The 27,741-nt window shown below is 40.3% G+C and overlaps 1 long non-coding RNA gene across 1 annotated transcript; it reads left to right on the forward strand.

Annotated features, from left to right (window-relative positions):
- LOC117811894 lies at positions 1–26,655 on the forward strand. The gene is made up of 6 exons (XR_004631075.1): positions 1–254; positions 12,049–12,159; positions 18,407–18,594; positions 23,227–23,481; positions 23,696–23,838; positions 26,287–26,655. It is a non-coding gene; the product is annotated as an uncharacterized LOC117811894 (long non-coding RNA).
- Positions 26,656–27,741: the final 1,086 nt, after the last annotated feature.

The raw sequence follows: 27,741 nt of genomic DNA on the forward strand, positions 1-27,741 counted from the left end.
GCTACCTGGCAGGGGTTAGAGCTGGGCAGGGACTGCAGAGGAGCAGGCTGCACCAGTGGCTCTCCCGGACCCTGCAGTAATGACCCTGCCAAGCTGACACAACGCTCCCACCTGGGGGACCACTGCGGCTTTCCAATGACAGATGGAGGGCTGCTGAGACAGGGGAGCTGGGCTGGATCACTGCAGGCTCACAGAGCAACCATTAGACCAGCCAGTGTGCCAGCATGTCTTTGTGTTGGCGGCACCTTTGCCTGGTAAGTAATGTAATGGTGTGAGCAGACAGACAGCCCGAATACTAAGCACATGTTTACTCCATCATTTTGCACCAGTGATTATGTTTAGAAGTGTTACACCCCGGAGATGTGTTCTGATTCACTTATTGTTTCCATGTTTTACAAATCATTTGACCTCATGATGATACATTAAAACAAAAGTAGGGTCGAGCCGAATGTTTAAATTCAAATAACAGTCCCATAAGATGTATGAGGTTGAAATATTTCAGTGTGGTTTGAAGAAATTCTGCATGAAAGAGGACTCGGAGTACGACTTGAATAGGCAATGTTTTAATTTTCAGGCTCACTAAGCTGCTGAATTTGACATCAGGGTCATTTTAATGTAATACAATGCGATAAAGATAAACTAAATGTCAAAAATCTTCTTTTAAAAAGGTAAGATCTCATAACCTTAAAAGAGGAGAGCAATACGCCTCTCAACAAAAGAAAAATGCAGTAAAAGTGGATTGCTTTGGGGTGCCGGTTTAACTTAGCAGTCAAATTGCACAACCATGTAAAGATGCAAGAGGCTTGAAACTGGTGGATTTCTGTCTCAGGCCCTTTACTGCAAGTCAGTCCCCTCTCTCTCTTCCCAGTTTCGTACTCTATCTGAATTAAGGTATGCATGCCCATAATTAAATTAAAAAATGTAGTACTTGTTTAACAAATATGACTTTTAGTGCAAACCAATCACAGCTAGTCAAGGATGTCATCAGTGTAGCTTTCATGCTCTTCAGATCCCATCCTGTTATGTGGCCTGTAAATACAAAATGTAGGAATTCTTCTTCAGTGGTGATGTCTAACGTGTTCTTTTATTCAGGGTTTTTTTAAAGGCTGCTTTGTAGAGGCACCCTAAGGATTTGATTAAAGACTGGTTTAACCACACGACAGATGTGAACATATCATAGTATCTAAAACAGAAAAGCATAATTTACTGTCAAATTGTCAATGTCAAATCTAAGTTTTAATTAGTCTTTGATGTTAAAAAGATGATTGATTGACTTCTCTGTTGACAAACGCGGGCTCCTACTGAGTTCTGTGCTGGATTAGCAGAGCAGTATTAGCATACTGTTTAATGTGTGAGTGTTCAGTTATGGCTCGAGGACAGAGAGCAGTTTCTGATGCAAATTGACAAAGTTTGTTTGCTAACAGTTTTAAAGTAAGTTATTAGCCTCTGTGAGCTGTGTGTCACAGCCACTGAAGCTGCCACTTACCAAACTGTCACGAGGGTCATATCAGCAGGCTTAACAGTAACTGACTCTTTGCCGCGTGTATCTTTGGCTAACAGTTTGAAAACATCTGCCATATGGACTGAGATCACATATATGACCTTTGAGATTTCAGGTTGGACTGGTGTCGTGAAGATCTGATAGGTCTGATCCATTGATTGTATATAAAGATGGACAATGTGTCTCCACCTCCTCCTGTTAAACAGAAGTAAAGGCAGGATACCCCCAAAGCACTGACATTTACCCTCCTGTTATGTTCGTTTCTTAGGGACATCAATAATGTTCCTGGGTCAACTTGACCCAGGACATATTTAATGATCCAAAAGTGTCAGAACCCAAAAAATCCCAGTAAACATTTTTTAAATCTCATTATTAACTTTTACTAACTTGTACTTATTACATTACTAACCATTTAAATCAATATTTAGTGAAATGGTGTTCTTTAATTCTCACAGATCATGGTTCAAAGAGGATAACTCATTTTTTATGAAAATTCATGTTAAAACTTTTTTTAATGTACATTGAAAAGCCCTAAATATAAATACAATAGTTCTACATGACATAGATTTTTGTTTATTTTATTTTACATTTTGAATTTTTTTTTTATTTTTTATGTAGTGATGTTGATAAATTAACACGAGACACCTCTTCCGTCACATGCTGCCAAGATTTTTATGCTGTCATTAGCTGGTTTGGAAGGCATATATTTCCTAAGATGGAAGGAACCTCTGAATACCACTAATAGCCTTTCATCCACTGTGACATTAGAAATGCGAAATAATAGTTTTAACATTTTTTTTAAGATTTTTTAACTTTAAGATAGGTCAATTTTACCCGCAACATAACAGGAGGGTTAAGCATTTGTAGATCGTGCTGTAGATATTGGCTGGTGGAGCTACAACAATGACATCTCAAGGACACTAGCCTCTGTACATGGGGCGCATGACTTAACCACTGGGCCAAACCCCATGTCTTCCATCTTTATTTGTCTATGGTTTGATCACAGTGTCCTTGTTAACCTGTGGTTTTTTACAATGGATCGGTTCAGGCAGGCTCGTCTGTGATGATTTCATTCTGACGTATTGATCAGAGAATTCATTGGAAGCCACCAGACCTCCTCCATGTGTGGACTTCCATGGCTGCCTCTGATGACCAGCTCTGCTCCCGTGTTCCAGTCAGCAGAAAAAGGAGCTCTTTGGTCTGGTTTGTGTTAGTGATATAATCGTTAATAAATGAAAGCTCTTCCATCACACACCCTAAGGCAAAGACTGGCGGCTGGCTGGGACTTCACTGGCAGCAGGAGAGCAAGGGGAATGAATGTGACAGTTCTCATAAAAAGACAGAGGGATGGAGGGATTGGAAAGAGAGATTAAAGGGAGAGAGGAGGAGGAGGAAAAAAGAGGAATAGACCACATCACTTTTAATGTTCACTGTCCATGTGCTGTCCTGAAATGCTTGAATCTAATGGGGGACAAGCATGCAGCACCTCCTGAAGGTTGTACAAGCAATTATGCCACTTAGGAGTCTTTGACAGTCAAGGTTGTATCGGCAAACAGACATGAGGTGCATTATAATATAATGTTCTGTATTCTGTGTGTCACCGACCCTTTTAGCTGAGACAATATCAATCTTCTGAGTGTCACTCACTATCCTGTGTCCACGGTGACCTAAAATCCTGTAATCCTGCTCATCATGGAAGAAGTGCGGTGCAACAGATAAAAACAGATAGTTAAATTGGTTGTACTTTTGTTGTTTAAAGTTCAGGTTCAACTTTCTTGTATTTACTCAATTCCCTTGTGTTTTATATTTTCCCTAAAGACAAGGAACAGAAGAAAGAACATCTAGTAAAGGCAGACTGAGAGACAGATTTCACTTGAACCCTCTTACGGAGCAGAGGGGGGCTCCTATGAGAGGATAACAAAAGCAGATGTGGAGGTAGAACTTTGCCAGGAAGAGTTGATGTAACAGTTTGCCGGCTGTTTCTGCTCTTTTTTTCATTCACACTGCAGCGTGCTGTCAGGGGAGACGAGGCTTTACTGTGTGTGCATTTGTGTGCTTATACTGTAGGTATAAGATGTGTGTGCAGGATGTGTGAGGAACACGGGGCACCTGAAGTCCCAGGTACTAGCAGACACATGGTTATCATGGACACATGCGATTACTATAGGATGCAGGACGTTTTTGTTATTTCAACTGAAACTGTGTATAATAATCAACGCTCAATTTTCTTAACCCTTCTGTTATGTTCGTTTCTCTGGAACAGCAATAATGTTCCTGGGTCAATTTGACCCAGGGCATATTCAATTATCCAAAAGTGTCAGAACCCCAAAAAATCCCAATACACATTTTTTTTAATCTTATTTTTAACTCCATTACTAACCATTAAAATCAAGATTTGGTCCATTGATGTTTTTTAATTCTCACAGATCATGGTTCAATGAGCATAACTCACTAGTTTTTCATTAAAATTAATGTTATAATTTTTTTTTAATTTACATTGGAAAGCCCTAAATATAAATACAAAAGTTTTACATGACAAATATTTTTGTTAATTTAATTTTATTTAATTTTATTTTTTTTAATTTTTATGAAGTGATGTTGATACATTTATTGCCTAAAATATACTTTTAAAAGGGTCAATTTGACCCGCGACATAACAGGAGGGTTAAAGGATAAAAATCAGTCCATCAGTGCAAATTTGAAAACACCTTCCACAGTTGTATTTTCCCAGATGTGCCCAGTGTTTGGTTTGAGTTTTTTTAAATTAATAAAAGTAAAATATTTCAAGTACAAGATAAGACCCAGCACTTCAGCCTCCCTTTCAATCCCTGTTACACAATTCCTTATGCAGCATGTTGCAGTTTCTCTTAGATGTTTTATTCTGAACTCTACACACCTGAGCTCCTTGTCCTGAGCATACTGCTGAACCTGGCAGGCTTGAGCCCTGGTCCCTCCATCTCTTTTCTCTTACCAACATCTTGCTACAGACTCTTCTCTTTGCTGTGTTTTGGGTTGTGGGGGCACCATTAGGGACCATGTGGAAGGGCTGGTAGTGTATGTGTTGTCCCTACCTGAAGCTTGCATGTACAGAGCATGAGTCTGTTGAATGTGGCAATGCTGTATGGGTTGTGTTGTAATCTAAAGAGGTTCTGCTTGTGGATATGATGGGCTGTCAGAGCTAGCATGGAGGGTGGTGGCTGTGGGACACCTCAGTTAACTGCTAAGCCTCCCCGAGGTGTTGTGGGCCTAACTTGGTGAAACACCAGTGATGCACTGGCTCTCAGAGTCCATCTAGCCCCCTCTATCTCAGGTTTTTAGGGACATCAGGAGCCATGTGGCAGGTTTTGTAACTTATCCATAGAGAATATTGTTATGATGGCATGGTGGGATAGGTTTATTTACTGAGCAGTTCCCTTCATAATAAGACGCACCTTGCATTTACTTCATTGGGTGAGAGGCAGGGTACACCCTGGACAGTTCGCTGACCTATAACAGTGCACATATAGACGGACAACCAGACACTCAGGCTCGTACCTACAGACAATTTAGACCATTTAACCCTGCAAGCATGCTTTTGAATTGTGGGAGGGAGCTGGATCACATGGAGGGAACCCACGCATGCACAGGGAGAACATGCAAACCCCACACAGAAAGGCCCCAGCTGGGATTCAAACCAAGAGCCTTCATGCTATATGAGACAACAGCACTAAACACTGCACCACAGTGTATCCTACAAAGTGCACCATTTGCACAATTTGACGATATATTGAGATGAATAAGTATAAAAAATGAAGTGAAGACCCATTCTCCCTCATTTCCCATCATGCTATGTGCTTGACTGAATTCCTGGAATGTTAATTTTGTTGTTTTAATAAGCAATTACATTTTTTGGTGTGTTTAAGGTCAGAATTCAGAGGATGCTGATGCATGCAGTTTAAAGTCATTTTGTGTTAATCAGTGGGGTACTGCCGCATATCACAGCTGCAGCTGTACATTAGAAGTATGAACAAATGCATGACCCTGTGTAGTGAGAAAACCTGATGTTGTGGAAAGCAACTTCATGCCTCTGTAGCTGAGTTCGACACTTTGCTTGCATAATTACAGAGGGAGGGAGGGAAACAACCTCAAATCACCATCAAATAACACCTTACACTAGAATAAGCTGCTACTGGCATTCTGTTTGTTTTTCTCTGACAATACAGTCTCCCTGTTTTGCACACTTTTGTATCATGATACCATTTTGTCACACTTGGACTACACACAGCCCGCTCCTCCTCCTCAACTAGAGTCTGCTTTAAATGTTCAAGGAGGTGACAAACTATCCCGCCTGGCGCCAGAGTATAGTGTGTGTTCAGACACTTTGCACCAAGGGACAGATATATTAAAGTTAATGGTGTTAAAACTGGAACCTCTCCACTTTCCATATGGCCCATTGACTGCAAGTAAACACTCAAAATAGAGTGGCTGCTCCAGCCAACAGAGGGCACTGTGTGATGTGTTTGGAGGACAGTAACTAGCTCTGAGGTCTGGAGGTTGAAGATACAGAGAGAGGGATAATTATATTCAATTAAGCTTGGTGTCATCTTTTCCTTATACCTCCTACACACTTCAGGGATGAAAAAACCACACTGCATGTGGTTGTGACAGAAAATAGAAAATGCAAAATTAAAGCAGCACATGTTTACTGTCCTTCAAGGTTTCCTGATCATCTGGGATACATGTGCATGTTTTTTTCTTACTGTATTCTGGTTTGAATTAAGGAGGAGCTGGAAAGCATTAATGTGTGTTAGCACTGCCTCATGTAGCCTCTCAGTGATTTACCTCCATGCAGTCGTTCCACTCAATCATCAGCTACTGGTCTCTAACAACCTGCCCGATTTTCATACACCTCCCATCATCCTCCACATACCTCCTCCCTCCTTTCCTCCGCCTGTCCCTACACCTTCTCTCTACTGGTAGACACAGAGTCAGCATGGGAGGAGATTAGCCCAGTGTGGAGACTCAGGGGAAAACCTCTGAATATTCAACCAGAGACCTTTCAGTACACCAGTCCTTTCTTTCTTTCTTTCTTTCTTTCTTTCTGTCTTTCTTTCTTTCTTTCTTTCTTTCTTTCTTTTTTCTTTCTTTCTTTCTTTCTTTCTGTCTTTCTTTCTTTCTTTCTTTCATCCTTTCTTTCTTTCTTTCTTTCTTTCTTTCTTTCTTTCTTTCACTGTACTGAAATGCATCATGGTTATGTGCATTCGTATCTACACTTATTTAATGCTGCAAAAAAAATCATTAGAAATGTGTTGCTACTAATTCTTAAAGGTACAGTGCGTAGAATTTAGCTGCATTAACCAGAAGACTTGGTATGAATAGAAAACAATATTCTTAAGTATGGTCATATTACAGCAAAATCACCTGAATATTAAAATAGTTTTGTTTTTCTTAACTTGGAATGAGCCATTTATATTTACATAAGGGGCAGGTCACCTTCCACAGAGGCCACTATCTTCCACCGCTAAGTTTCTACTGTATAGGAATGGTCAAACTATACCCAGTGCAGAAAATGTGCCAGCTGCAGGACAAAGGTTCAAGCTTAGAGGTTCACTTTATTGTCATTCAATCATGTTAAAAAAACATGAAGGAATGAAAAACGTTACTCAGGTCCAGCAACGTACAAAATAGATTAGCTAAAAATAGAACCTATAAATAATAAATAAATAAATGCATAATCTAAAAGCCAGTAGTAAATGAAATAACTGAAACAAAGAAGAAGAAGAGAGTGTTTGTTGTTCTGCGCAAAGGACTCTGGATTGATGACAGTTTTGATGGTAAAAACTTGACAAATGAAGGATCATGCTTTACATGACACCAAATTTCCTCCCAGGGATCAATGAAGTATTGTCTTACATGAGCATTTTGTCCTCGAAGTCCACCGTCACTTCACCAATGGGAGGGTTGAGCCATATTCCTAAATATTCCTACATCTACGCACTGTACCTTTAACAGGTTACATAGTCCATGGTCAAAGTCATACTTTGAGCCACACCTGCTTCAATCAGTGCCAGGGTTTGGCCACCTCAGTCCAAAAATTCTAGACACGCCCCTGCCCATGAGGATTTAATCTTTAGTCCCAAAGGTGACTCCTCATGTTTTGCCCGACCAATTTATACATTCATCATACATAAATACACATTTCACCCACACTGCAGGGGAGTTATTGTAATTCATATAGGTTGGTAAACAAATACAGTATCTTCAGCTGAAGTTTACATGCATCAAGGATGTCCCCTTTGCCCATTTTTATTCCAAAAAAAAGAAGAGGAGACCACTTGCTATTGTACACATTCATTGAATTATCAACTAGTTGTGGTTTCAGTGTCACATATTTAGTCCAGGCCATAGTTCAACTAATCATCTTCTCTTTGAGCATCTTCTGCTCTCATATTGTGTACTCCCTGATTGTGTGCTCCTCCCGTTGTCTCCCTGCCCTCGAGACGTCCTTGGCTGACAGTGTCTGCTCTGTGTGGATGTAATCCTGGTGATACATGGTAAACTCCTGACCCGTCTGCGCTGTGGCCTCTCTGTTAGATGCTATTACGCGGGCCTCTAATTGCTGCTGACATTCATTTACCCACTAAGGCTATCACCTTCCCCATTACAGCACCGACTTCTGTCTCTGGGATTTAGCCTGTGCCGCTGAGGGGAGTGTGTGTTTGTGCATGTGTGTCCATAATACACAGTTCAGGGTAAGGTAAATGATGCTAACTCTCCTACAGCAACACTTAACCGTTCATAATCAGAGCAAAAATTCAATCCTCCTCCCCTGACTGCACTACAGCTTGGTCACTTGTGTGTTGTAAAGCAGCCACCGTCTTATCTGCAGTCCCTCAGAATGACAATATTCACAGTATGAGCCATGGTGCCACAGCTTGATTACAGAGGGAGTTATCGCCCCTGAACATGCCATAGACCCACCTGCATTCTGCTGCATGTGAAGCACAGCGATTTAAGCTCCACTGAAATATTGTTATGAGTATTCTGAGGATACCAGGTTGTTAAATCTTCATTATTTCTGATTCCTTCCCAACACATTTTTGCCAAATTGAGTGTTTTTTTTCTCCTGAAGCTAATAAAGGCAAAATGGCATTCAGGAAAATTATAGCTGCAGCATCTCCCACCTTGCACATGTTCATGCTGATTTTGAAATCCAATTTGTCTCGATGTCTATGGTATTTCAGAACGGGGAATTTGGACTGCTATGTGTACAAGGTCAGCGTGTGTCAGTATGAGAGTTAGAGAGAGAGTGATCCGGCAGCTCTCCTGATAGGATGGCATGTAGGAACAAAAGAGAGAAACATAGAGAGAACTGGTGATTGTGATCATGCTTCTACCGTCCATAAAAGTTATTTATATTTCCTGTGAGCTATGGTTTCCTCATGTGGTCGATATCTCTTACATGTAGGTGAGTCTTTAAAAAATGTATAGGTGGTGTACACCGTCTTTATTGCTGGTTTTCTATTTACAGATCTTTCAGATCAGCTTTAAAAGCAGAACATCTCTCTGAGTTTTGCTCTCCTTTGTGTTTTACTTCATGCAGTGAACCTCTATAATTGACCATTTGACCTCTCACCCCCTGAAAGGACTGCAGTGCAGTTTGAGCAGATATAATCAATATTTTTCCATCAACAGTGAGTGAAAAGGTGTATATGTAAGGTGTTTCTGGATCACTCAAAGATAATCATACAAGTCTGCAGTTCCACTCAGCTCAACGGACATTTTCACATATTTCTGCTCTTTGTTTTCATTCGACTTTCAGCCCATTTCAATGTTTCGTTTACTCTCTCTACTCTCTTTGCCGTCACACAGCAGGCAGCTGTTTTCACTAAAAAGCTCTAAAACCCACTGTATTGAACACCTGCTTCCCCTAACCTAGATAATATCTGTTGTAGCGGAGCGTTTAGCAACCCAAAAGGCAGATATTCCCCTCAGGAGTGGTAGAAGAACAGAACAGAGACAAAAGGACAGCGACTGTTTGACTTTCATTCATCAGACAGGCAAAAACAAGACTTACAATGAATGCTAATGATAAGGGATGAGTTACAAGTTAACAAACATAAACAAAAACCCACCAACTAATCTGACAAGTACGCTAATACTCCTCAACTGAGTCTTGGTTTGACTGAGGCATGAACACATGTTGCTGAACCTCTTCATGACTCTTCTGGTGCTAAATCTGTCTGGATGTTTAATTAGGGTGACCATATTTTCAGACCTCCAAATAGGAGACTTTAATTTTACCACAAACCCAGATGTATGAGATCATGGTACAATTAGATTTTTCAGTAGTGCACCTTTCAACTGCATGGATAGTGACACAGCAGATGAAAATCATGCCTCCCATGATCTAACTAAGACTTTATTTTAAAAATGTGATTATATAACACCAATAAACGTATTCATTCATTTAGCACCAGATCGGTGGCCTGCACTGAGACACATTCTTTGTCAGCTGGTTTGAAACAAACACAAGTTAGGCTTAGAAATAGCTTATATCCAATTAGCCATTTAGTTTGTATTTGCTTATCTTAATATGGCTTTGTATGTGAGCATTTCCAATGTGGGCGACTATAAATGGACCCTTGCAGTTCAGCAACATGAAACATATTAGTTTCCTGGTACTTTTACAAGGAAGCTGTAACTTTCCTTGAGCTCTTTGGGGAACGTTGACTTCCTCTTTAGCATGTTGGCTAGCCTACCTGACGTTACGCGGCAGGACCATAGACTGTATAAAATATATGACGTAGTATCCGTGACGTCACCCATCTGTTTCTGAAGAGCTGTTTTGAGGCCAATCATTGGCGGGAGCCATATTACTGCTTTCGAGCTAGTGTGACGCAAAGAGGCGGACTTTGAGCCTCCTCACCAACAGCTGCAGTGTTCCCTCCTGTCAATCAAGTCAGCTGTGCCTCTCATTGGAAGATTCTTAATCTCAATATCTGCAAAATTGCCACGTTAGAAAAAAAAATCACCCCACCGTACAGTGTGTGCCGATCGAGAGATGAGCTATCCAGACTACACTTGTCTTTTCTACCAGGCTGTAAACATGTTTATTTCTGCTGTAAAGATCGGCTCTTTTGAATTGGTGTGTATGTGGTTTCCGGTACTTCCGGAGCCAGCCTCAAGTGGATCCTCCATGAACTGCAGTTTTTAGCACTTCCACATTGGACTCATATTTTTAGACCAGAGGTTGCCACTTGGACAGGACTTGTCAGTTTGATAAGCCTGGCTAGAAAAGCAACAGCCCCATCCTGAAACATATGGAACAGATGTCCAGACAAATCAGTATTGCACTTTGACAGAACATGTCTTGGCAATAACCGTAATTGTCATTACTTCAAAATACTTCCACACAGCCACCATGTTGGATCTCATGGTTGGTGTGTGTAAGCTGTCACTGTGTAAATGTAAATGAAAGTGTCACCTTCTCTGACAAACAGATATAAACCCTCCAAATTTGTCCACAGGGGGCGCCAGAAATGACACAAACCAAAAGTTAATTGATACATCTAATACAGGATTTTTCTAACTTTGTATCCCATCCCTTGCCTTGGAAAAACTGGTTTGCTAAGCACTGAAAAACATTTATACATCATTAATTACACCAATTATGTGTGCTTATAAATCCGTATCTATATTAAACCCTTCAGGGGCCCTTTGAGAAAGCGGTACTCTCCCGATGTGTAAGCTGCAGTCTAAAGAAAGCCCCCATCACAGCAACACTTTGTGTGTCACTATTTGATGCAATACTCTACACATGAGAGCTTATATGTATGCGCACTTCTCTAAGAGGGCCATTTGGAGAGCAGCAGGTCAATACACATTCATAGAGAGTGCATTTCCCTGAATGCTTCAACAGTCTGTAAAGCCTCAGTGCCACTTTCCACCATATTCTGCTTACTGCATTAATCCATCCTACAAAAGCGTCATTCTGCGCTTGTAGAGGGGACACTTACACACATCTATACACACACATATACACACTCAGGGACACAGTGGAGGGCCGCATAGACACACATTTTCACAGCTTCAATGGCAGAAAATCCATACCCCTTTCTGGGAGGAGGAATTCCATTAGATAATAGATATGGAATCCATCTCGATTCCCCACCTTATCTTCTCCCGGGGTGAGAGATCAATACTACGGCTTCAGCTCAACTGCCAACAATAACAGGAAATAGATGGGACGGCGTGAGCAGCTCAGAGGGTCTGTAATGGCACTTTCTTGGCTACCCTTGTAATGCAAATCAAAGGGGGAGTTAATTGGTGAAAAGCGGCTTTTAATAATGAAGAGGAATGGGAGCTGATGTTTGGAGTTTATGAACCAACACAGATGAGCTTGTTGATTGTTCAGAAAATAAAAGCAGTGGTGGAGAATCTACAAAATGAGTGTTTTACAGTAGAAACAGAGGAGTGCAGTCAGATAGGGAAACATCTCATGCACAGATATCCAGTTATCTGAACAAATGGGTGTGCACACAGTAATGGCTTCTAATTTTCCACAGAGCAGCGGAGGTTTCCTGTCAGAGTTGCCAGGTGCCGTGTTTACAGAGACCGTTGCCTGGAAACACATTCCAAACAGCGCTAGGATATGAGGACGAGGGAGCAGCGGTGAGGTGAGTGTGGGGTCAGGTGCTACACAGGGCTGTATAGATCCTGGCATACTGATAACACTCACCAAGGGACCTGGGTGGTTCCTTTTTTTCTTCTGACACTGGGATGAGTCATGTTGTGTTTGTGTTACAGTGGGTCCCGTATGTGGCAACATGTGGGTGGGTGGTGGTTGGGAGGTTTACAGTTTCGCCGGTCATTGAGGTCCAGAGTCCGTTCTGGCTGAGATGTTTGTACAGCTAAAACACCACTTATTGCGTCATATCACAGAGGGGTGTCAGCAGCAGAAGTGGAGCATGGAGAGCATGAGTGACCGCTGGAAAACTGCAGCTATTTCACCCAGCACCCAAAAGACTGACCACATCAGCCTTTGATCGAACACAATCAGTGAGATTAAGAATGATCATAAGATTTGAATGATTAGTTTAAAGGCACAGGAGGAGCAAGAGAGCCATTCTTTACTTCCTTCACAGTCCTGGCTCAAGACTAAAGAGGCCATGTCTTCTCTGTGTTGAGTGTCTTTACTGTGTCTCAAAAAAATGTTGAAGGAATAGTGCTTTTTTTCTTTTAAGTGGGTTTGTATGAGGGACTTGTCAATAATCAGTGTATTACTCTCAAGGGAACCCAGTCAGCTCAGTCCCATTATTGAGAAACTGGTTGGAGAACCTTCACGGAAGCTTGACTATCAACATGGGGGGAAGAGAGTGGGGGAAGACATGCAGCAAATGGTCGTGGTCAGAATCGAACCAGTGACCACTGTGACGAGGACATTAGCCTCTGTATATCGGGTGCTACTTAAAGTACTGGACCAGCGGGCATCACTATTGGAAGAATTTTTAAACTTTGTTTTTAAAATACTGCTCTACAAATAGAGTTACTTTCATTACAATTTTATTTGCTTTTTAGTTATCACTGATGCCTCATTTTTATGGAAAGCACTGATTAACCTTGTCGTACGGTACAATCAAATGTACAAACATATTATCATTACTTCACTGTTTTGCTTCCAGCCAATGAGCATCATGACTGGGCCATATGAGGTGTCTCACTCAATCAATAAATAGATATACAAATAACAGTAAAAGGTACATTTTTGTTGAGATTGTCTCTTTAAATGCGTACTCATATTTTATGGTAGCACTTAATAAACTTCAGCAAGAAAAGTTCTTATTATCATTATTTCACTGTTTTGCTTCCAGTCACTGAACTGGGCCAAATAAGGTCTCGGTGTCATTTCCCACACGCTATTTCTTTCTTCGCTGAGATTAAAACCTGGCAACTCTTTCATCACAAGCGACAGCATCCACACCCACAGCCTTTGAAACAGTCACTCACTTATACCAACTGTGAGTGAGACAGTGCTGAGCAGCATCTGGATGCGATTGTCATGGATGTGCTTGGTCTCATTCCATAACTAATCCTGTTCTGTGATCTCTGCCCAGTACACACAACCCCAAACCCTCCAACCCCCCCCCCAAAAAAATACTGACCTGAAGAGACCAGCAGGTGGTGCTGTCCTCTGTGGTATCAGCATGTTTTCAATGGTTAAAATATTTTGGCATTGCCTGTGTAAGCCATATCTGCATATTAGATTTCTAACTGTGTTTTCAGTGTGTAGATGTGAGAGTAAAAGATCACATGCTGCAGCTCTCAGTGAGTCTGTGCTGCTCACTATCAGTGAAGACGGAGCAGATGAAAAGATGAGGCCTTTTTGGATTATCAAGATACTCATGATTACAAGTTGAGAGCTACACGCCTTTCCCTCTGATCTCTACCAGAGTCTTATCTGCAGAAATGGAGTCACATCTTCACGGACAAATCCCTGTAATGTCATCCACAGCGCCCAGGGGAGACCACCCTCACTGGGAGCAGGGTGGTGATGGGAGCTAATTTCAACCCACACAATAGATTCATCTCTAACACAGCCTTGTTAGACCACACTATAAAAGACTGTGTGTGTGTGTGTGGGTATTAAATGGAGAAATGTGCTGTCTGAGCATCGCCACTCTGTGGAATTAAGGTCATGTTTTCATGCCTCTCGAATACTAATAACTGAAGATTGAAGCTTCCCTCTTCATGGACACATAACGGTCTAATCAGGGTCCTGATGGGCCAGAGATGCAACAGAGAGAAGACAGAATGTTCCCACAGATAAAATCATGCAGCAAATCTCATTAGAAGAGAAAGATCAGGACGTGATCTCTGGTTTTGATTGAGTATTGAGCCTTTGTGGCGGTGCCTTTTACTGTGCCTCACTCTCCTCCCCGCACAATGATGTCATCTGTGGGGAAGGTATTTCTCCCAGACACAACCTGTCTGCTTCTGTCAGGGGCCGCAGTAACTCGAGCCGCCTTAAAAGTCTGGGAGTGAGCGCCGGTCACTCGCAGACAAGGGCGTTATTTATTTTTTCTGGAGGAGATTCAATACCTCCTCCTGCTGCTCCTTGGCTCCGAGCTCCGTCCTGAACTCTGAGGCACTAAACACTTGCCCTCTCAGGAGACGCACGAGAGGTTGTGAGCTTGGAGAGCCATGGAGAGTGTTGGGTTGTAAAGCATGATTAGTCATTGTAAATGTATATAAGCACAGAGATTTGGGATGGCTAAGGCTCTTAGGCAGACTACAGGCTGTGTAGCTGTTGTTCACATGCTAAGTAGACATTGTTAGTGTTTCCTTGCAGTGCTAGTGTAATGAATGAACTCCTCCAATCTGGTCTGCTTCAGTCACACAATATCCATACATGTGAAAAAAGTTGAGTCACATGTGCTCTCATATTCTGAATTTCAATCAAATTAACAGAAAAAAATGTCTACCATGATTCAAGCATATCCAGACAGTGGCGTTCTGGGGAGGGGCCAACAGGGGCCAGTGCCCCTGTAAAACTGAACCTGGACCCCCCTGTGCCCCCCCCTCCACACAAAATAAATATTATACAATAAAAAAGGCTTCGGTATCGCGCCGATGTTACAGGCGGAACACATGCGTGTGGCACTTGGTTCCAGTCCCTTAGAGCGCTAAGGGACTCATGTTGAGTGTAAACAGCCAAACAGCTGCAGTCAGTCTGCATTTTGATATAGTACACAGAAATATATATTTCTAGTATATAGGGATGCACTGATGTTTTGCCAGATTGTTCTCAGCCGGTCCTCGCCCTTCTCAGTCTCTTTTGTCAGGGTTGAATGTGTCCCTCTGACAACACCCTTGGCCCCAGTTTGGCCCCCCCCCAGTAAAATTGGTCTAGAACCGCCACTGTATCCAGAGTACTTATGCCACAATGTTTGTAGATGTAGATTACATTTCACACAGTATTTCATGGTTAGTTTTTCATTGAGGCTAGCTTCTGTTTACAAAACTTAAACTGTAAGGGTGCTCTTTAGTGAAACATGTTTGTTAAGTGCAACAACCACAAGTCTGAATACAAGAAGTAAATGTGTATATTAGTTTACATCTTACTCCAACTTTATCATAAGAATGAGGCAGCATCCCAGCTAGCAGCCTACATTGGCTAACGTAATCTGATTATGTTTCAAGACAAGGTTCTGAGTGTAATATTCAAAGAACATCTTAAGGATGTTTTCGATTTAAATAATGTTCCTTTTTGTTAACTATTAATGAAAGAAGAACATTTTGTCATTCAGATGATGTTTTGATAATATTCTTTAGGTCACATAAGCTTTTGAATTTAATATTCAAAGAACATCTTAAGGATGTTTATTGGTTTAAAAATGTTACTTTTTTGAATATTAATGTTGTCTTTAACATTCAGTGGATGTTTTGAAAATATTCTTTAGGTAAAAGATTATTGAATGTTTTCCATAAAATGTTCCCATAATGTTACTTAATAACAAAGAAGCAACATTCTCAAAGCAACATGTAAAGAATGTTTTCAGGATGTTTCTGATGCCTCAAATCAAGAAATGTTTTATTTAAGAATATTCTGGGGATATTTCATTAGAACAAAGATAGAATGTTTTATCTTTAACATTCAAATGATGTTTTGATAACATTCTTTGGGTCACAGATTATTGAGTGTTTTTAGAGTATGTTATCTGAAAACAAATTGTGAACATAAAGAAAACTTCCCGCTGAGAATGTTTCAAGAACATTAGGGCATAATATTCAAACACTTTTGTCACTTAAAATTTTATGAAGGTCTTTAGAGAATGTTACTAGAGAACATCCGTTGAACACAAGGCAAACTTACCGCTGAAAACATTACAGAGACATTCTCTGTAACCTTAACAGAATGTTTTTAGAACAAAACATTGCTAGCTGGGATCTGCTTTCAGATTGTCTCTCAGGCAGTGTTTTTTTTCATTTAATTAAAGGTCATTTTTCAATTTTCAACTGATTGTGAAATGTCCTCACTCTCATACTGATGCTTCTTCATGACTTCATGAGAGTAAAATGAGACAATCAGTGACAATCAGTTGGATATTTCTTTACATTGAATATTAGTGTCTGTATTCGGGGCGAATTTGGGGGAAAAAATTGACATGTCAATATTTGGCACTCACCTGGAAGAGTCTACGTTTAGAGCTCTGCTGGTAAGTTTTGGCAGTGAGAAGCAAGCTAACGAAAAAGAGTTGTTTTTTTTCAATAATTTTCTTTTAACATAATGCTTTGCTTTTCATAAAGATGTCTGTTTTCTGTTGAATTATTGTGTCAGACAGAGAAACTACAACCAGGGTTTTGCTAGCTCATAGAGCAAAATAGATGAACAGGATTTAATGTTTATGTAGACGTGTGAATGCTTCACTGCTTTGTAAAGAAAGGGCTCATTCGTGTGCATATTCACAATATTCAGACAATCACTAGTGCATAAACAAACATTATGACACCTGGGCTGTGAAAGATAACGTTGATGGTCACCTTGTGTAAGCTAACTAACCGTAATAAATCAGAGCTTACAAAGTTTTGTTGTATTACAGTTAATAATTTGACGTAGCTACAGATCATCACATTACCTCATCACTCTGTGTCCTGATAAAAGTTGTGTTGAACAAAGAAGATCTGTATCCCAAAGAAGATCTGTAGTCCATTCATTTTACTGCACATCAAATACACACTTTTGAAGCCACATCTTTATACAGCAAGTGAAATGCACTCTTCACCCTTGAAAATCACTACCAGTTTTGTCCAGAGTGTTCACCAGAATCAACACAACATGAAAACTCAGTGTGTGTCAACACAGAAGAGTTTCAAAACCACAAATATTTCCCAACATCTTCAGTTAATAAAAGCAAGAACAAGTTGTGGCTATCACCAACAGGCATGGCTCCCATGTCCATGTTGCCAATCCATGTTTTTAGTGCAATGAACTATGAAAACATCCAGTCCTCTTCACAGCAGCTGCCACACACTACTTGGAATTTCAACTAACTTTTCTGCAGAGTTACAAACAACCCCAGTGTGTGTTTAGCCATTCAGCTCTCTCATGAACTCTCTTCAGGGTCAAATGGATCTCAAAATCTGAGTTTAAGTATGAGTCACCATGACGTGGGGAAACATTTAGGCCATTAAAAAAACAGGGTAACATGAGTCAGCATGGCAGTGGCACTAAGAAATCACATAACAAACTGTATGTCAGAGAGCATTTGTGTCTTCAAGAAAACATTTAAACTTTAAAAAGGATGTGATGCCAATGGATCCCCAACAGGAGGAAAAACTTTTCAAGAAGATGATGAATGAAGGAGGGTATTAATGACCTGCTCAATCAGTTTACTGTATCTTCATTTGAATGGAAAAGTGAAAGATGAATTAGTCTCACATCAGCAGAAAAGGCAGCACGAGACACAATATTTAACATGCAACTCTGCAACAAATCTTTGCTTGAAAACATGCCCATGCCTAAGCATTCTGAGCTGGAGTGCAGCAATCGATTGGCTTAAAAGGTTATGCGAATCAATACAAAGTTGTTTTGGGCACCAGCGCTATTATATTAATGTCATCCTGAGAAATAGGCTCTATAGCCTAGATGGCTTGTCTGCCAGACTGTTTTCCTCTTTAACTCCAGTCACAAGATGCTTGTTACAAAGCAGAGATTGCTATCAAAAGCTGTTTAAAATGGGGAGTTTTTGAGTGAGGTTTGGTATGGAGGCCCTAAGTGGTCTTCTATCCATATATTTTATTAACTCTGTTTATAATAATTTCTAATGTCATCGCTTCCTGTTGACAATGTGTATTTTTTTTTACTTTCCGACAGCATCACAATAACATGGAGGATGTTTTTAATATAACACTCAATTTATTTAGATTCACGGATAATGGCTGACCAGTCACCAACAGAGAAACAACGACAAGAGGAGGAAACTAGTGAGGGATGCTAAAACTTTACAGAAGAAGCTGAATGAAAGAGACATCTACCAAATTGAAGAGAACACACAAAGCAACCACAAACTACTACATGGAATGGGCTTCAACAGTGTTACAGGACTGGTTGAGTAAGTAATGTTTTTACTTCAGTGTGAATGAAAATGTTAAGTTTACCGTGATTTATGACAGAAAACCTAGCTAACGTTAATACTTTAACTTGAATAAAATTTTAGGTTTAATGTTTAATGTTGTTAGCAGGTGGTTATCTGCTTTGCTCCGTGGTCTTCTCTCACCCTGTCGGGATTCTATTCTTGAATAACCATCGCTTGCCGTACATCATCCCTTAAGGCTGATTTATACTTCTGCGTCAAATCGACGGCGTACCCTACGCCAGGGGTCCGCTTAGCTCCCTTACCTACACCGAGGCGTCAGTATGTAGCTGACGTGCTCCTCCTAGGCGGACCGCAAGCTCTGTGATTGGTCCGCTCGGCGGCATTGTCTTTCCCGCATTTACAGCACTTCCAGGATCCCAGACATCGGCCACACATCGGCCGCGTGTTTAATCTCCTCCTCTCTATTCTTCATGTAATCATGCCTGTATGATAAACAGCAACATGTATCAGCTGTAGATTAACATAACACGCTCTGAATCGCTGTGGAAAAGTAAACAGAGATCGTAGCGGGGCCGGAAGTAGGCGACCAGCTATCAGAGAGACCACACTGCCCTCAAGCGCGACGGCAGGGAATTGCTGCGCGACACGGACACATCGACGCACAAGTATGTGGGGCTCATGTCCGCGTCAGCCCCTGCTGCGTAGGGGAGACATAAATCAGCCTTTACATAACAAGCCCTTTCACTTGTTTTCTTGAGCTCTCTACTTAATCTCAGAAAATCATAGCCTGTATCCCAAGAGTTGCAAAAGTACAAAGCAAACATAGAAACAAGCTTAACTTACCTCATTAGTGTGGGCAATAGGCCCATGGCATGTCATGGTCTGGCTTACCCCAGTGACCAGACAGGCCAAATAGGTTTTAAATTCTAGACAGTGAGGAAATGATCCTGTTATCACTGAAAGAAGTGCTCAATTATCCCAAGATAATAAGTTAAACTAATTTCTTAAGATGGGAAAACCAGCAGAGAAGCAAAAGATTGTTTAAATCTCCAGAAATCAAATTAATTTTTATGTAATCATGGCAAAACCAGTGTGTTATCACAAGATGATGGGATAAATGAGTGGAGAGCTTAAAATAACAACTGGAAATGACCTGTTACCACTGGAAAACAGAATAAATAAAAAGTATGGATGCATGTCTGCTCCAGGCTTCTATAGTTTTTAATGGAAATGTTCCTATTTTTAAAAATCAAAAAGAATCTTCTTAGGGCGCTGTTGGCCAAGTGGTTTAAGAGCTACATGTACAGAGGCTACAGTCCTCGTCGCAGGGGTCGCCGGTTCGATTCCCGCCCGGTCGACCATGTCCTGCATGTCTTCCCCCGCTCTCTACTCCTCACATTTCCTGTCTCTCTCCAGCTGTCCTATCAAACAAAGGCAAAAAGACCCAAAAATATAACTTAAAAAAAAAAGAATCTACTTTTAAAATGTTGCGTGTTAAATTTAGAATATTGATTATATTTAAAATAATACAAAAGCCTTGCACTGGACTTGCAGGTAGCTTACGTATGTATGTATGGAGATGAATAAGCTGAATTAATAATGTTCAAAGTCCTCCTGAGAGCTGCTCTGAGACTAGCGAGGTAGCTATTTGTGCAGTCAAGGATGACACAGAGGTTGAAATGGTCACACATTCACTCCGCTCTCTTCCTATCCCTCTGGCACATGTTCTTCCCAAGGTCAAACACTGCATTGCATAATAACAAAAAAAAAAAAGGCCAACACATACGCATGCATGCATACCGTGCAACAATGAGGGGAAATAGGACTAAAAATAGCACTATCGCTGCAGCCATCACCACAAGCATTGGACCACCACTCCTCCCTTCACATCTCATAACTAATGCTTCAGATGCAGCCAAGAAGAGTTCCTTAACTGAACGCTGACCCCGAGTCACACATGCTTTAGTGCACATAAACAACCATGCAGGAATGTGAGCTTAAGTGCTTCAAACATGTTCCTTGTTTCCACCGATAAAGGGGAAACAACTTATTACGCCCATGTGTTAAAGCACAAAATCCTTTATCCCACCTTCCTCTGCCTTTCTCTCTCCTTTATCAACCCCCCATTCTTGTTTCATCCCCCTCTTCTTCACCTCCTTCCCATGGCCTCAGGGAGCTGTTAGCTATCTGGATGCTGGAGCTCTATTGTGAGCACTCATTGATTGCCTGTGTGCTCCCCACAGCCAGTCGGGGCCAGTCAGCATGGGGCCCCGGCTGTCTGCCTTATCTGCTGCCGCTCAGTCGACACACACTGCGAAAAAAAAGAAAAAAAAAGCAGGAGAGAAATGGAGGGAACGATTGAGAGAGAGAAAAAGACAGAGAGAGAGAGGGAGAATTTATAAAGGGCTGTCCAAGCTTCCAGGAGCCAGCGGTTGTATCATCTGTTTTCTGTCCCTCTCTTTGCTCCTTGTTCTTCACGCAGCCAGAGACAATCAATGGTGCACTCAAGCAGACATCTCTGGTCTTGTTTTAAAATAGTGCTCTTCTTCTGCCTTTTCTCTGCAGGAGACGATCCATTTACAGCCCAGCATTTTCTCCACTCTTCCTGAATGTTAACCCCTGTTTTCCACCATCTCATTTTGGTCACTTTGTCAATCACTTACTCCACTTTCACAGACAAAAACACAGGATTTTCAAAATTGGGACAGCCCACATTTAACCAAGTGGAACGGACTATTGACCTTGTATTTCTGCCAGGTTGTTGAAATCAACTCAATGTTAGGACTAGAGAGAGTTGATGATAGTGTAATTACCTCAAGGAAAATGAACAAACCTGTTGTTTATTGAGTAAAAATACTAAGAGAGGCAGACAAAACAAGCAACATGAAGAAGAAATCATGGGCTTCAGAAAACTGTGATGAGTGCTGGTCCCTAATTCTTTACAGATCATAGACTTAACTATAAGTTGAACAATCCGAAATGTAAAAACCAGAAGATTAAGTAAAACCAGTCTTATTGCATCTGTACTCAAGGCTGAAGGCTTCAAACAGTGTGATCTATTCCATCAATGTTAAAATCTCTGTCTGTAAGACCTTGGAGACAGGAGATTTCACTGCCATTATATCTTAGTGAGTCATAAGACTGACTTTGCTGCTACTATATGAAAGTGATCTTTTTTTATTTCTTCTTTAGTTTTTTTGATCTAAATTCTCTGAAATCACACTGAGGGAGAACCTTCATTCGCAGCAGTGCTGAGGTACAGAGAACATGCTAAATACTAATAAAATCAAGTGGATACTAATAAAAGAGGAAGATTTGTGATATTAAAAGGTTAATAAAATACAATGAAATACAAACAATGAAATAGACAACATGATAAACAATTACAATTTATTTTTAAAAACTGTAAAAAAAAACCTGTAAAAGTAACAATTAAAGTTTTAGAAGCAAAGCCAATTGAAATAAATCTGATCAGAAATTAAAACTCTTCTTTTTTTCAGTGGTATCAGTGTGGTTTGGGGTTGTTCCAAAGTGGCTCATTTCCTAGTTGTTTAACCCTCCTGTTATCTTGCATGGTCAAAGTGACCAAAAAAAAGTTCAAAAATTTAAAACAAATTGTTTAAAGTATTATTTTTCTATGAAACTTCTTCTGCTTGGCTTAATTAGCATAAACAACATATACAATGAAAATGGCTCATTTCACACATTTGCAATATTTGCATCTGCACTACATAAAAAAAATCAAAATGTAAAATAAAATAAACAAAAATCTATGTCAAGTAAAACTATTGTATTTATATTTAGGGCTTTCCAATGTACACTAAAAAAAGTTTTAACATGAATTTTCCCCCAAAAAACTGAGTGAGTTATCCTCATTAAACCATGATCTGTGGGAATTAAAGAACACCATTGCACTAAATATTGATTTAAATGGTTAATAATGGAGTTAATAGTGAGATTTAAAAAATGTTTATTGGGATTTTTTTGGGTTTAGACACTTTTATATCATTAAATATGCCCCGGGTCAAGTTGACCCAGGAACATCATTGCTGTCCCTAAGAAACGAACATAACAGGAGGGTTAAACAAAAATTTAAATTCAGACTAACCAGCTGGTCTAAAGTTAAGAAATCACTCATAAAACAGTCCAAATTGAACAGTTATTAAAGGGGCGAAACAGGGGACCATAGAGTCTGCAGGTGATTGAAGCCAAATAGGTTTGCTGAGTTTGACTAACAATAGCAGAGCTAGCACCACCAGCCTTCAGTCTTCCTTGCAGGTTAACATCCACATATCCACATGATCTCTCCTGCTTAAAACCACAGGTAGTTCGTTTTTTTATTAAAAAGGTGCTTTGACTTGAAATAGTTTATTAATGCTATGACTCTTTGTCAGCTACCATGTAGATACTAAAGTAATAGTAGTTTGATCCTTCTTACCAAAGCAACAGTGCTAGAATATTAAATACATGTGAACCTGTTCATGAGAAGCAACACTGCAAACAGCCAGGAAACCCATCCACCTCAGTATGAAAAAAAAACATTTTTCAGGTCCTTCAGTGTGAAAGAGGTATCAGTCATTCAATAAGTCCCCACTGTACTGATGATAGAACTTGTTTATCAGTATTTTAGTGTTGTGTTTTCGACAGCAGGGTGGCACTGTAAACAACCATCACACCTCTCTGTGAAGGGGGGTGAGCTGATGTCAGCACAACTGAAAGTCTCCCTCCATCATGTAGCTACATGAGGCCCGGGCAGCATCCATCACTCCCCCTGCTGCAGCTACAGAGAGGAGCCTTGTCGCCAGCACAAAGCCTACAGCAAGGTGGCCGAGAGAGACGTACATCATCCTGAGCTTCAGCACCAGTCAAAAGCCAAGTCGGGCCTTGGTCGTCACCCATGTTGTAAGGTCTAAACAGTTTTTCATATGTTGATTTAACACACACCAACACAATGCAATATGTATTAACCTTGTAGGAGCATGCATCACTGAGAAAGCTCTTTGTTCTACTGTGATGCATTCATTGAGCCCTTTGAAATGCCGCTCGTACCAAATTATACACAGAGCCAAGTCTGGCTGGAGTCACCCCACCTATAATCCATCCATCTTGTTGGCAGCCATCTGGCCGTATTATTTGGTGGCCGAGGCACACGTGTGGATATGAAAGCCAGAACTTCTGACAACAAGCCATTGTTTGAATGCAGGGTGACCCAACCAGCTGCAGACCCCCTGACACCCAAAACAGGGCTTGTCACCTTAGGTAGGTATCAAACAAAAACTTGATGGATGATCCAGAACATGTAACATTATGATAGGATGAAAACCTATAAGTGGGAAAAGCCCTCAATAGATCTGTGAGGTTTTGATCTCAAGCTCTAAAACATAGAGACACCTGTACTCGCTTCTGTTTGATCAAAACAACAGCCCAAAGCGTCAAAAAGTGGCCATTTATTATTCACATGTCGGCCATTTTCCTCTGATGCAATGCTAAGGTTGGGAAGCTAATATAGTTTTTGTATTTTTAATGTAGTACAATTTGCAGGTTGTAAATGTTTTAAATCTGAGAAGTGCTTTGAGTTTGATCACAAACAATCATCTACAGAAGGCGTTTATGTGAATTAGAATACTGATAGGGTGAGCAGGACCCATAGGAACGCACAGGACAGGACTGCCGCCTTTCATTGTCATGGTTTAGTGTTCAAACCCAGTGCAGGGAGAGAGTTGGGCAAGTGGAGCAGGGAGAGAAGAGACAACAAAAAATACCCCTTCACACCTGAGAGGGTAGGCTAGCTTTTCCAATTTTTCTTCCCTTATTTTTCATTTATTCACCTTTTGATAATGTCAGATTTCCATTGATACTCCTAATCATACTACTTTCCTTCCTGTTTAACATTTCTGTGATTGAAGCTAAATACTTCACATTATATTAGACAGAAGATGAGCAGACCCTTGACCTACAGAGACTTTAATCATTCTGATCACAAGACAGCATTCATCCTCATTTTCACACCACATGCAATCAGAAATTTTCATAAAGCAATAATGGAAAACATGCTTACCAACCTCACAGTCTTGAAGAAAATCAATATGTTTACATATAATAATAAAAACATTTTTATGATTTATTGTATGTAGATATGTAGACTGTTTTATTGTTATAAGATAAAATAAGGTATACTTTATTTGTCCCCCATTTGGGGAAATTAATTTGTTACAGCAGCTCACAACACAGGACAGGGGAATACAACAATGTACTAACATAGGTTAAAATATAATAACAATAATAATAGTAATGATAAAATAAATTAGAATAAAATAAAATAGAATAAATAAATTGAAATAGAATGCAATATTACATTATATTATATGTTATATTACAACACTAAGTAGCTCGTTTAGTGACGGACTTCTTCACCCACGGTGTCTCACGAAGAGATACCGCAGGTCTTTTCTTCTTTAATTTCAATTTTAATTTTAATTGCGAATAACTTTTTAATAATTGTTACTTTATAGGCTCTTGTTTGCTTTATATATATATTTTTTTTTTTTGCACTGTCTACTTTGCTACTGTGACACTTGAATTTCCCCGTTGTGGGACGAGTAAAGGACTATCTTATCTTATCTTATCTTACATGGCAACTATTACAGATGTATAGCACTTGGGCTGTAGTGGTGGGGCCCAGTGTGATATCTTTGCATGGGGCCCTGAATTTCTGGTGATGCCCCTATGTACAAGAAAGCAGGGTGAGATTTTGTTTGTCAGAAAACACTGCAAGCAAAGATGCACCACTTACTCCATGGGGGGCACCAAAGTCATCACAAACCCAAAGTTCCTCATAAGGGCTTTAAAGAAAGCTTAGTGTCCTGTTTATTCAACAACATTTATATAACTGAGGTCACACGAGTGTGCGACTTTAGAAGGAAGCGGCCCTTGTTGTGTGTATGGTCACTGAGTATCTCTGGGAAAACCCTGCATATAGGACGAGTGTGAATCAAAGTCAATATTACTGTTTGAACATAGCAAGTGGAAAACATCAATAACAGAAGCAGTGTCCAAACAAAGACATGGGTCATCTCGACAAGCTATTTCCAGAGGGAAAAAATGATCATGAGTTCACAGCTACAACCCTGTGACATTGACTGCTCGACCCATCTCTGTCTAAGAAACGGACCCCCTACCCACCCCTCAGAATAAAAATGACTGACTGCCGGGGCTGGTGATGTCACTGACCGCATTTGTCCCCCATCAGTGCGTAGAGCTCGCTGCTTCAACCAGGGGGGCTGGGCTGGGGCATCCGTCCTTGAGACACTGATAGAGACAACCCCTCCCCCCCACCCCCCACTCTGCTACTGATACCCTGCTCAGACCCTCAATGCTTCAGTGTCAGGAGCCCTACAGGCAGGAAGCTAAAAGGATGGCAGCCCTTTCCTTCCCTTCAAAGAGAACAGGCCAGGAGGAGCTGGTGACAGGAATTTGACCCCCTGACTGATGACATTATGTGAGGGGAAATTGTGAATTACCTTCTAGCAGGCCTAATCTTGTCACCTTTATTGATAATCTTGTATCTAAATTTATCAGCCACAGGAAATAGGGTGTTTGCGAGGTGCAAACACAGACTTACTGGATGTTTTTCAGAAGATTGTTTACTTGCTATTGCTGATCTGCCACTCCATTGTTCTTTTTTATTTTCTCTCCATGAAAAAACAGTGTAGAAATCCAGTGTGCAGGCACAGCATGAGGAGTGAGTGATTCTATCTGATGCACTGAGAGCTGAGCGGCCCTCCCTCTGGGCAGTTCAGCCTTGCCTGACTAGGAAGAGAGGGAAGAGCTTGTGTGCGCTGGCGTGCGTGCGTGTGTGTGCGTGTCGGGAGGGGAGACATTGTTCCTTGACGTCACCGCTCAGCCCAGCCTGCCGCTGCTCTCAAACACGTCTTTGTTATTCCGAGGCTTCCACCAGAGACCGGCCATCCGCAAAACACGGAGACCCGCCTGCAGAGCTGCTGGAGCGGGGCGGAGGTTGAAAATGGTTCACAGAGAAACACGAGCACGCAAACGCACATACCACGTGCACTAATAAATGGATAGGTGTGTGACGTGTTGAGTGGAATTCAAAACAAACCAGGAACTGTATTTATTATTATTATTATCATTATCATTATTATTAGTAGTAGTGTTAGTATTATTATAATAACAACAACAACAATAATAAATATTGTTATTATTGTTATCAATATATTAGTATTAGTATTATATTAGTATTATTATTGTGTTATGGTGTTTATTTATTATTATTATTATTATAATTATTATTATAATTATTATTATTATAGTAATGATGATGGTTATTATCAGTTATTATAACTATTCCTATGCAGAGCCACTGAAGTTGAGTACAACATTTTTAAACATTTCGTGTGCACTGATTAGATTGGATTCAATTTATTGTCATTGGGCATGTCACAGGTACAAGCAATGAAATATTGATTGCATCTAACCAGTAGTGCTTTAGCAGTAAATTAGATATATAATACAGAATATACAGAGTTATGAATGATGAATAAATATAATATAATACGTATCTACATGAGTGACTATTGCTACAGGTATGTACAGGCTATGAACAGGCTATGTCTATGATTATGGTACACATTAGACTATACAGTACAGTAGTGCAAAGTGATTATAGGAGAATTACATTATTTTTGACATTATTTTTACAGTATGTACATTTAACAGGATACCATCTTGAGGAAACATGACATCATCTTGCACACACAATACGACATCTCTTGGGTACAACATATTATTTTGTGAGAGCAAGATAATTATCTTGGTGCACTTTATAGTTATATTGTGCTCAGGAGATAAAGTGGTTAATTATTGTAAACATTTTTAAACAAAAAAGGCTAACAAGGCTAATAAATCTTATTTTTGGGACCTCAGGGGCTCAATATCATTTTAAGTATTAGGCTATTGTTGTTATTATTTCAGTTGATGATTATGTTGTTGTGTTATCTGTCATCATTAAAAACTATTCATAGTTTTAGACTTATAATAGTCCAAATGAAATCTTTAGAGATTATCATACTGACCCGAATAGTCTGTCAGAGGGTCGTTTCTTTTTCCAAATGCTTCTGAAAATACCGTCATCATCTTCAATTC

The sequence above is a fragment of the Notolabrus celidotus genome, chromosome 4 (genome assembly GCF_009762535.1).
Source record: "Notolabrus celidotus isolate fNotCel1 chromosome 4, fNotCel1.pri, whole genome shotgun sequence".
NCBI lineage: Eukaryota > Metazoa > Chordata > Actinopteri > Labriformes > Labridae > Notolabrus > Notolabrus celidotus.